The sequence below is a fragment of the Sus scrofa genome, chromosome 15 (assembly GCF_054392235.1).
Source record: "Sus scrofa isolate SSC_HxYL_T2T_F1_AM1 chromosome 15, Sscrofa_HxYL_maternal_Yorkshire_Landrace_v2.0, whole genome shotgun sequence".
Taxonomy (NCBI): Eukaryota; Metazoa; Chordata; class Mammalia; order Artiodactyla; family Suidae; genus Sus; species Sus scrofa.
Window position 1 is genome coordinate 83356101 of NC_139397.1, and position 12027 is coordinate 83368127.

The 12027-nt window shown below is 34.3% G+C and overlaps 1 protein-coding gene across 24 annotated transcripts in view; it reads right to left on the reverse strand.

Moving 5' to 3' along the window:
- KCNH7 (potassium voltage-gated channel subfamily H member 7) overlaps nt 1-12027 on the reverse strand; it is a 501977-nt gene that overhangs the window by 46777 nt on the left and 443173 nt on the right. The window lies entirely within an intron of this gene.

Consider the following 12027-nt stretch of genomic DNA (forward strand, 5'->3'; position numbering starts at 1 on the left):
TATGGTCTCCACACTCCTGGCCTCACCTCCATGAGATTTAAAAAAGAGGAGAGTTGTAAGGGAGAAATTCATTTCCTTATTTAACTTTTATTGGATGATGATAAATAAAGATTGCCAAATGATACTAAATATTCACAACACACTGAAAATAAACCCTATTATTCCTTCCTCAAATTTAAGTTACATAATTCAATGTTTTCTGTTTCCTAGCCTGGAGTGCAAAACTTTCTCTTTTGGTGGGTACACTTTCTAGGTTCTGTTGGAAGAGCATAAACAATTGAGTTTTTACCAAAAAAACCAAAACAAAACAACAACAACAAAACCAAACAAACCCCAAGCCCCTCCTTCCACAGTGTTTTGAACTCTTGTATTTGCTTTTGAAAAATCAAAATATGTTCTCTAGTAGATGCCCTCTATCCAGATAGAATTGGAAAACCGACCTATGTTGTAAGGAATGATTTTTGATTTTTTTACTTAGCATAGCTGCAGAGAGGAACATTCCTAAAAGGAGGCTGAGGAACATTCCTAAAAGGAGGCTGAAAAGGGTACATTGAGAAAGAGTCTAAATGTGGCAAACGGTTTCTCTAAACAGAAAATTAATCATACGAACAACTTTGGTAACTGTGATAACTGACATTAGGACATTTTCTGGGGAAATTCTTTGGGTTATTAAATGTACTTTAATCTTGACAAGTTAGGATTAATCAAAACACAAATTAACACCTCTATAGAACACTAAACCTCAAGCATGATTATCAGATAGATTTTGCAAGCAATATATCAAATCTTAAACCTCTGCCCTAGACTACAGTCTTAATATTTTATAGCATTTTCTGATTCTAATAAAATTATTACTTGCCATGTAGCCATTTGAGATTTGATAAATCTTTACCACTTATAAGAAACTGAACCTTGCTTTTGTTGTTTCTAGAAGCTAATGTTCTTCCTTAATGGATTCCATAATTTTGAGGTAATCCAAGATCATATTATTTCTATGGTTGTGGTTTATCATTAAGGGATAGGAAGCACATATTTATCAAGTTTTCTTGGTGATTATATAATTAACCACTGATCAAGACAGGTAGATTCTTTTGGTAGTTTTAAAATATAAAAAGATACAGCCCTAGTCTAAAGCTCAAATTGCTTTTTCATTTTCTTATTTCACTTTCACGTGGCTGATGAGAATTGATTTATTTATTGTTTTATTGCATAAGGTCATCATATCTGTCCAGATTCCTAGCAAAGCAGGGTATTGTAGGATTCATGACTAAGGGTTTTTATAAGCCTTGGGAAAATTAACTAAAATTAACTAATTTTCTGCATGCAACCTGTCAACATACATCATATGGGTATATTATTTAGGAAAAACATATACGAGCAGAACAAAAACTTGCTGCACAAGGACATAGAAAACAATGTCATAAATTCTGAACCAGTTTTGGTACAAGTAAAGTTCCTTGAAAAATGGAACAGAGTCCTCCATTCTGCATCTTCTCCTTCCCTCTCCTGAAGTTCCCACCCCTAGTTAACAGCATAACTATGAGATGTTCCTTTGCTTTCAGAACATACTCAGACTTTATCCTGACCCCAATTGAGTTAGGGCCAAAGATGAGCTGGAGTGAGGTGATCGTGTGTAAGGAGAGGAGATTTATTACTTTTACATACATGTTCTTGCTACTCCGCCTCAGGAGTTCTGCTAAATCAGCAAAAGCTTGACTTAAAAAGGTGCACCAGGGGAGTACCTTTTGGCTCAGCGAGTTAAGGATCCCGTATTGTTGCTGTAGCGGCTCAGGTCACTGCTGTGGCGCAGGTTCCATCCCTGGCCTGGGAACATGCCGTGGGTGCCGCCAAAAAAAGGTAAAGGGGGTGCATCAGGATTTCTGAAAAAAGGCCTCAAGGGGAAACCTTATTACTCACTAGGATTTTTAAAGATAACAGGAGGGATTTCCCTCAACCTCCCAATTACTTGAGAGAGGGGTTAAGGAAGGAATGCACAGAATGTAACTACAGTGGAGTCTATGGGATGTTTTGCAAATACTTCTTTCTCAATGAATTGATAGTACGTGACCTGAGCTTGCTTACAAAGTGAGGAAAAGGAAGTACAATCTGCCAGGTGATGAAAAGAGTGAGGTAAGTACCACTTTGCACTTGGGATACCATTTTGAACTTGAATCTAGTTTTATGTTTCAGAAAAATTTCTCATGTATAGCATTTTAGAATCAAATCTTTTGTTTATCAATTTTATATAAGGAATATATATTGATGATCCCATCATTTTTCATATGTGAAAGCCTAGGTATAAATGCTTTAAGGGATTTTATTTTTGGAAGAACTAAGACTCTAAACAGTCCAGGATTCCTTTAACTATTTTGACTTGCCATGGCTGTTCATCAATTGAATTTCTAAAGTTGAAATAAAGTTTTGTGTTTACTTTACAAATAAAATTTTGTATTTACTTTACAAATAAAGTTTTGTATTTCTGGTAAAATACAAAATGTTTCCTGTTCATTTTACTTATTGTTTTATCAATAAGTAACACAGAATAGAAATGTACCATAAATGCCATTTTCATTTTGTACGAGTTAGGGTATTTGTTCCTCAGATTTAGGCTAGACAACAATTCAATTGCTTTCTAGAAAAACTGATGGTTGTATTATACAACTTTTTTTCAAAATATCAGAAGCTCTCAAAATAGTAGAAATTTACTTCTTCTACCCATGAGAATCCCCTTCTGTAAAATGTATTTCTTTTTACTTTACATTCTGAATATTCCATACACATTTCATTTTATACCAATTGAGTTTCAAACCAACTGTGTATGTTCTGAAACCTTTTTATGTCATCTGTACTTGTTTGTGGAAATATATAATTTAATTGTATTGCACAGAAGAAAAGGAAATAAATATGAGAAAAGATAGAGCAGGGTTTCCACATCTCAATGAAAAGAAAGCTAAATATTTTGGAAAAACCTTTATAAAGGTGAGTTATTTTTAAAAAATGTAATCATAAATTGCTTAAACATTTATATGAGTATAAAAGTTATATAGTCCATTAGCTCTGACTATAATCCAAAAATAAGAAAAACTTATTAAAAAGTGTCTAAAAAATCAGAAGTACATGAAAATTAAGATCCACACTCTATGATAACATTTGGATCAAAAAAGAAATCATTCAGAAAGCAATAAAAGGGGAACATTTCATATCAAAACCCATGGAAAACAGAAAACCATGCATTTAAAGGAAAATGTATAATCTTAATGTCTTGGTTATTACAGAAGGAAAGAGTCTTGGCTATTACAGAAGGAAAGACTCAAACAATAAAACACCTTAATACAAATGTTAAAATAATAGGAAAAGCCAATGTAATAAACAAAACAGGGCAATAAAGGCAAATTATGAAAATGAAAAGTAGCAAGAATAAATTAATCCAAAGGCTAGCTCCTTGAAAAAATGCAATGAAATATATGAATCTTTAGAAAGCCTGTTAAAAAGAAGAAAATACACAAACTTAGGAATGAGAAGACAGATGTACTTGCTATATAGAAAAGACTGAGTACCTGAGTTAAAAGAGAATCCTAGATGCAAGTTTGTAACAACTTTGAAAACCTAGATGAAATGGATAAGTTCTTCACAAAATATAAATTACTAATATTGATGAGGAACGAAATATAGTAAATGATTACCACAGTAGAGTTGGGATGGCAATGGTGATTAAAGATCTACTATTAAAACTACCAGGACCACATGGTTCAACAGATGATTGCTTTCTAACATTTAAAGAGCTTACAACTATAGCCAATATCACTATAAAACAGATGCAAAATTCTAAGTAATTTGCTAGCCAAAAAATCAACAAAGTATTAAAAACTCTATAACCAAGTATGATTTATTTCAGGAAGGCAAGGTATTTTTAAAGTATTAGTTTTAATGGTAAAGCTGTTTTTATGAAGTCAGCTATTACTATTCAAAGGTTGTTTTGAAGAATCTAATGAATAATTAAGAAAATAAATAGTAGTTTTAAAAAAGAAGATGCATTTTTCTCCCCCACCTATTTTTTTGCTGATATGATTGTATACTTAGAACATTTAAGAGTAAATCCTCAAGGAAACCCTCCAAAACCTACCCAAACGAAGTTAAAACAAAGTAAAGACAAAGTCCAGTGAGAATGAGGCAGATAATTTAAGCTGGTTATAAAGAAGATAAATAGGTTAACTACATACTACTTATAAGCAGGTAAAAATGGAAATGTGTAATATACTTTATTTGTTTGACTGAGCTATACAAATTTAAAAGAATTACAACATTGGTAAGAATTTCTAAGAACAAATTTATAAAATCTTATTGAAGATTTAATTTTTTGAAGTCTAAATCAGTGGCTGTCAATTCTGGCTACATGTTGGTATAGACATAAAAATATTGATGCCCTGACTTAGCTATAAGCAATTCTGGTTTAATTGTAGGGTGGGTGTGAATCAATAAAATTTAACGTATTTCAGATGACTTTAATGTGTAGCAAATATAAGAACAATACTTTGCTGTACAGCAGAAATTGACAGAACATTGTAAATTGACTAATAGAAAAAACAAAAGTCTTACATAAAAAATCCTTCAAAAAAAGAAATTAATACTGAAATGTCAATATTATCTAAAGGTTAACATAAAATTCATAGAAAGGAAAATGTTAGTAATAGGCTAACAAGCCATCTTCTATCTTTTTTGAAGAATACTTGGGAAAAAAAGTGACCAGCTAATGACAAACATTGGTGACCCACCCTGGGCTAGCACACTATGAGTGTGGAGCAGTTTCTATCTATGCATTGTTTTCAAAAGGATGTATTGTGTTTAAATTGCTATGGTAAACAAACATTTCATCAATAGATTTATAGGACATAACTTTATGGAAAATGTCATGTAAGTTATGAAACTTCTAGACTATAAAATGTGGATGTTTAATCACCAAAACCATTTCATTCTGCTTAAGCGTTATGTCATCACATACATGGTTTAGGGACCTCCACATGTTAGATCTGAGAAAGAACACATCCTAATATGCAAAGAAGCATCTCTATGCTTTGCTTATGCCTTGTGATTACATATATTCTTGAAATTATTAATTTTGATATTGGTTATAAGTTCTTATTTTTGTGAGTCAGATTTGACAATGTGATTTTTGGATTATTTCAAAAGCCCAATATGGTGTTTGTTGTAACTGAATACACATAGTCATATATTTATATGGAAGAATAAAATACTCTCAAATGTTCCCCAAAGTAAGAAAAACGAGATTAGTAAGAGCTGACCTACCTTGTCAGATATTAAAGTATAGCATAAAGCCACTAAATATAAAGTATTATTATATTGCCTTGGGTATAGGAATGGACAAATAGAACCAATTTGAGAGTAAAGATATGTATCCCAATTATACCTGATAATTTAATGTATAAAGCAGGTGGTGTTTAAAATCAATAGAAAAAGAATGAATTATTTAAATTCTACTAGTTTTATCATCTACTTATGTGAAGAAAATAATTTACAAAAACTACATTTCAAACAGATTATGGGTATTTTTTTCCTAATCATATATCAAAACTTAAAATCTAAGAAATCCATTGGTTTAGTGGGCTCTTTGTAAAACAAGACAGGATCTCTGAACCATATTAGAAAAGTTGACTAATTGGACCATGTTAAAAGACAAAATTTTAAAATCCAAAAGATATCCTAAACAAAACTAGCATACTGAAAAGAAATTAGAACAAACTGCAATATAGGTGACAGATAAAGTATCAATGTCAATAAATTACAAAGAGTTCTTAAAAAATAAGAGTCAACTCAAAACTCTGCAAAAAGTATTGTGAATAGGTAATTCATAGAAGAAACATCTTGATTAACCATTCTTAATGTATTATAATGCTCTGACCTCAGTGCTGGTGTTACCAACTGTTAGATATTAACAATAGCTCATGAATAACATAGGTAAAATTAGAGTTAGAATCTGGGAAAAAGCACCTGTCTTAGAAAACACTACTAAGGCCCTATTTTGTCAGCATCCACACATTGTAACTCATAGTCAAAACCAGATAATGGCTAGACATGAACCTCTATGATACATGTCCAATTATTATACCTACGTGGAGTATCTCGGCTTTCTCTCCCACTATGGTAGGTGTTTCCAACTACTGATATGTTTCAGGTCTGTGTGTATTGTAGAGCATTCTGATCTAAGAAATTAACCAGTAGGGTGGGAAAAATGATCTACAATGTATATGTAAATGATTTGGCATAGCTCCCGAGTGTTAAAGTGCTGGACCCCAAATGGCGGGGTCTAAATTGAGTATAAAGTTTTGCTAAGGGGAGCCAACTTGACTAATAGGAGCCCAAGATACAAACTAAAGAAAACTTCTTTAGGACTATTTGGAATGAAAGAGGCATGATTATATATTTTTTCTATCCACACTTATCTCTGTGGATAGCAGTATGTCTAAACCAAGAAAAACAATGAAAATACATGTAATTTTCCTGAGTCTTCTGCCTTAAGACTATGTGTCCAGTGGGTTAAATGAACTATTTGTGCTTAATTTCACCTTTAAAAATAATTTTTAAAATCTGGTATATTGGGTGGAACTTTACATATTCATTTTCAATATAAATTCTTAGGCTATTGGTACAGAAAATTCTTCCACTAAAGCAAATATTAGATTTTATTTTGAGAGAAACTGTGGATTGTTTGATTACACTAGGTTTGATAAGTACTGAGTTCCTGTAACACTTGAATTTAGTGGATTTTTTTCTTTTTGGCTTTTTTTTAGGGCTGCACCTGCAGCATATGGAGATTCCCAGACTAGGGGTTGAATTGGAGCTGCAGCTATCAGCCTATACCACAGCCACAGCAATGCCAGATCCAAACCATGTCTGTGACCTACACCAAAGCTCTTGGCAATGCCAGATCCTTAACCCACTGAGCAAGGCCAGGGATCAAACCTGCGTCTTCATGGATGCCAGTCAGATTCATTTCCTCTGAGCTAGGACAGAACTCCAAATTTAGTGGATTTAAAGTCGTATTTCTAAAGAGTATTTTAAAAGTGAACTTTGATGTCTCTCTTATTACTGGCTAAATCTATGTTGAATATTAGGTAATTCTAAACTGAATATAGCTTGAATTACTCCTGTGCTCTTACTCTTCCAAAGAAAGTATTTGAAAACATTACAATTTTTCAGCATGAGAAATTGCACTTGAGTGCTGTTTGAATAGCACCATGATTTTTAAAAGTTAAAAAACAATTTGAGACATCACTTCCACATTCCTGCTACTGTAAGAGGAACATTATTAACAAATGGAGAAATCAAAGCATAGAAGTGTATTCACTGCCTCAGTGTGGTATTTCTGCAATGACTGTTTTTCATGTGTAAAGCCTTAGGCCATGCTGTCTTATTTCTCTTGACTTAGAATCTGCTAAATATCAGATGCCACTGTTGATGAACTTGCTTTGCAGCATGGGGCCAGAGGTAAATAAGTCTTTCTTGATGATGCTTGGAGACCAGGATGAAATGACCATTATCATTTGTGAAACATGATTGGGCACATACCATTTGTAATCTGAAAATACCAGATGCCTGTCTTTAGTTTGATATTGTTCATGTCAGGGGGCTCCAGATGGTATTTATTGTGCTCTATGGCATTTTTGAGACTTTAGGATAAACAGCCTTGGTGAAAAATAGGAAGGATGTGACTCGCCCTTTCTTAAGCACCTGTTGTTTAGGCGCTAGCGAAAAAGTAGGCAAGTATGTGTCCTAATGAGATTTTTTGCTAGTGCAAATTTTTTTTCCTTTTTTTTTTTTTTTTTTTTTTTTTTTTTTTTTTTTTGCTTTTTAGGGCCGCACCTGCTGCATATGAAGGTTCCCAGGCTAAGGGTCAAATTTACAGCTGCCGGCCTATGCCACAGCCACAGCAACGCCAGATCCAAGCCACATCTGTGACCTACACCACAGCTCACAGTTAACACTGGATCCTTAACCCACTGAGTGAGGCCAGTGATTGAACCTACGTCCTCATGGATACTAGTTGGATTCCTTTCTGCTCCTGTACCACAAGGGGAATTCCATTGCTAGTGCAAAATTTTACTGTCTATCCTGATTTTGCAGAGGTAGGCAATTCCTGTCAACTAATCAGCATGGAGATGAAAACATCTTTTTTTTTTTTTTTTTTTGTCTTTTTGTCTTTTTTGTTGTTGTTGTTGTTGTTGTTGCTATTTCTTGGGCCGCTCCCGCGGCATATGGAGGTTCCCAGGCTAGGGGTTGAATGGGAGCTGTAGCCACCGGCCTACGCCAGAGCCACAGCAACACGGGATCCGAGCCGCATCAGCAACCTACACCACAGCTCACGGCAACACCGGATCGTTAACCCACTGAGCAAGGGCAGGGACCGAACCCGCAACCTCATGGTTCCTAGTCGGATTCGTTAACCACTGCGCCACGGGAACTCCGAAAACATCTTTTAAAGTACAATGTAGATGGCTATTACTTTAAATCCACTCCTAAATTATAACTAAGTATTTCTTTACAGAAAACTAAAAGATGTCATCAATCCTAAGGGTCATTAACTTTTGTGTGTGTGTGTGTGTGTGTGTGTGTGTGTGGCTCATGGCAATGCCAATTCCTTAACACACTGAGCGAGGCCAGGGATCTAACCCACATCCTCATATGGGGTTCGTATCCAGCTGTGCCACAGCAGGAACTCCCAGGTCATTATGTTTTAAATGCAGATTTTTGCTAATCTCCATGCTCCCCTTCTAAGTGTGTGGATTTACTTGTTAGGTCCTTTGGACCTAAGTATAGATAAAGGGCATATGCCTTTCAAATTAAGCAAAATTTGTAAGGCTTTCTGTACCTTGACTGGTAATTTTGAACTGATGATTTTTGCTAAGGTATCACTGATCAAATAAAAAATAGCAATCTAAATTGTAGGATCACCTATGCAAAAACTGTATTATGCTGTTCTGTTGATATCTTTACATATGAGAGCTTTTACTTTCTGAAGGATTTTTAGAAACAGTGTCCTTGCCCAGCAGAGGGGTAGTCATACTCAAAGTCCACAATATTTGAAATCCTTTTATTGTAGCTCTATGATGAACCAGTTAAAGGTTTTTCACTGACTGTATTTATCAATTTCACTATATGAAGGATCATTAGGAAAAGGTAAAGAAGGATAAAAATATGGTGGAGACAAGTTCTTTTGTAAATTTTATCTTCTATTCCTATGGGGTTTAATGTCACAAGGATTATTTTATCTGAGTTGCTGAACTGGACATAACTGCAAGAGCTCAAAATTACATTTCACTACAGTGTATCAAAACAGGACACGAGTGGAGTATATCTGAATGTGAAGGTCTGGCATGGATGGAATTATTTAAATAAATGTAGAGAATGGGAGCAACAAAGGTTTTGATGGAGTAGAGCCAGAATGTAGATGCAGTTTAGTGTTAGTAGTTACTAGTTAATAGACTGCAGTTAGTAGTAGTAGTAAGCAGTTAGTAGTAGTAGTTAAGGTCAGCAGTTAGAGGTAACAGATAATAGAGGAGCCGGAAAAGAATAAAGGAAGGAAAGGAAATCAGATTGCTCTTTAGAAATCACATCAGCTCCCAGAAGTAAGAATTTCTATTAAACAATATGTCATTCTTCATTATTTTCTGTTCCATTTTGATTGACTTTGCTTGTCAGGTCCATTGCAGGTGTATGTTTTGTCACTCAGAGTCCCACTGTGATTCTGTGCAATTTTAGCCTACTAGGTTGACTCAATTAAAATCTCTAAAAATTGTCCCTTGTTCAACTTTTCTCCTATCATAAACCTCCACCTTCTGAGGAATTAATCTCTGCTTGACTAAGGAGCCTGAGCCATATGGTACAAGTGTCACTGAGTCTTCTCCTTTATTCCTCCTTTAAAGCCAATGCCTTTACTGTTTTTCTTTTCTTTCCTGCCTGTCTTTAAGAAAACCTTGCCTATATGCTCAGCTGAAGGTTCTATTCTAGGTTCTTATTCCAACTTCTTTCTATATCTGTTTCTCAAAATTTTCTCCATTAATGTTCCAGGCTAAAAAAAATACTCAGTTGTTTCCCTTTCTTCCAAAAATAAATTTTACAAAGTTGTTTCTGGATAACCTGCTTTAATTCTGCCTTGGATGTCTGAAATATATGCCTCTACTCCTATCCTTATCTTTACCTGAAATGGTCCCCTTGAATTCTCTGCCATCCACAATTCTACCACTCAGTTCAGTGGTTTTGGAATAATACTCTGCCAGAGCAGATGTTCCATAAGGGAGACTCAGAGAGAGCAAGAGAATGGATAGCAGATATGTTAGAATCTCCATCTTCAAGTAGAAAAACTCCCGTAATAATTGTTTTACACATTTAGCAAGTGCAAGTTTGGTGCTTTAGAAATACTTGAAAATGACATGCTATTGAAATTTCAGAGAGGTTAAGTGACTTGTCCAAGATTAGTGGCATATTAAAATCTTGTACTTGGGTCTTCTAAATTCATATTCCATATTTTTTCCTATTATTCAGGCATTACCGGGGGACATTTTTAGGTAAGGAATAAAATTTTTCATTAAAAGTTCATACAAGCTTTTCTTCCATGCAAATATAATTTTAAATTCTGGAGTGGTTTCTGTCATAAATGATTTATTTCTCTTCAACTAGAATGATGTATAGACCATGGTTACTGGTGCCCTTATATATCCAAGCCATACTCCTTGTGTGATGTGAGGAAACTTGAGTCTAAAATGACACGGAAAGTGGTTTTCAGTTTTTGGCAATAGTGCAACTAAAATCTATATTGGATAATGACTAAAAATATCAGTTTGGGCTATAAGACAGCTTTGATTTGGGGAAATTTGTTGAGATGTCTTCAATCCTAACCTGAGAAAGTATTGCAGAAGGGAATGGATTTTCCAAACTTGACCAATGGACATTTTTGAGCTAATTTTTACTATACCTAAGCTTGACATCATACAAAAAAGAACACCCTCCTTTCACTAGCTTCATTATTCTGACCCCTTTCCTTTTGCAATCTGAACCATTTGGTTCATCTGAGAAGGAGCCCATAAGTGTTCGCTTTTGCTTTTGGAATATTCTGGCAATAGCTATTTCACAAAAAGCAAAAGACATAGGAAATAAGGAATATGGCTACATGTTTTAGATCAATTCTTTCCTATATTTTTGTGATCTATCAAGGAATCAAATGTTTTGGGCTATGAAAAATAATTGTTAGTCAATTAACAGAGTGTGACTGAATATCTTATACTTCATTTGGACATGGTTGAACAGCAAAAATGACCTGAAATGTTTCATGAAAAATTATATCTAAGGTTATACTTAAATGAAATACATGGAATGCTGATGTAAAATACAACAGTTTTGATGTGCTTTTATGTATCACAATACATAAATTTAAATCACTTTAAATTGCTATTAAATTAAATCTAGTTAACAATAAACAAGACACAAGGATTTTAACAATGTGGTGTTAGAGGTAAAAAAAATCCACTTAGATTTTTTTTAACCTCTCAATAGTCTTAAGAACTTTCTTTTGTACATTGTGCTTAATTAGCAAGCATCTTCCATTTGCTGAGTTTTCAGAATTATCTTGCACTTTGATTTTTTTACTCACATTGTAGTCACAGATGAGAAATGTAGACACTGTGTACAAACAAGAAGTTCGTGCAAAGTCAAGCTCTCAAAACCACATGCAAGACTCAGTGGCACATGGTTTAGAGCTCACACACTCCAGGATCGTGTAACAGGCATGCCAATGAGAGGAAAGAAAAGCATCTACATCATGAAAATAGAGGATGATAAAGAAGAATGACAATTTCTTTATGACAATTATCTAATGCAAACCGTATACCCATAACCTTTACCACAGTGGAGGAAGGGGCAGATAAATGACTTTTTGTAGGGAGGGGGAAATTGTATATAAATATTATTAGAGGTCAAGTCATTGTTAAAGATTTCTATTCTGTACTTGTCCTCTTC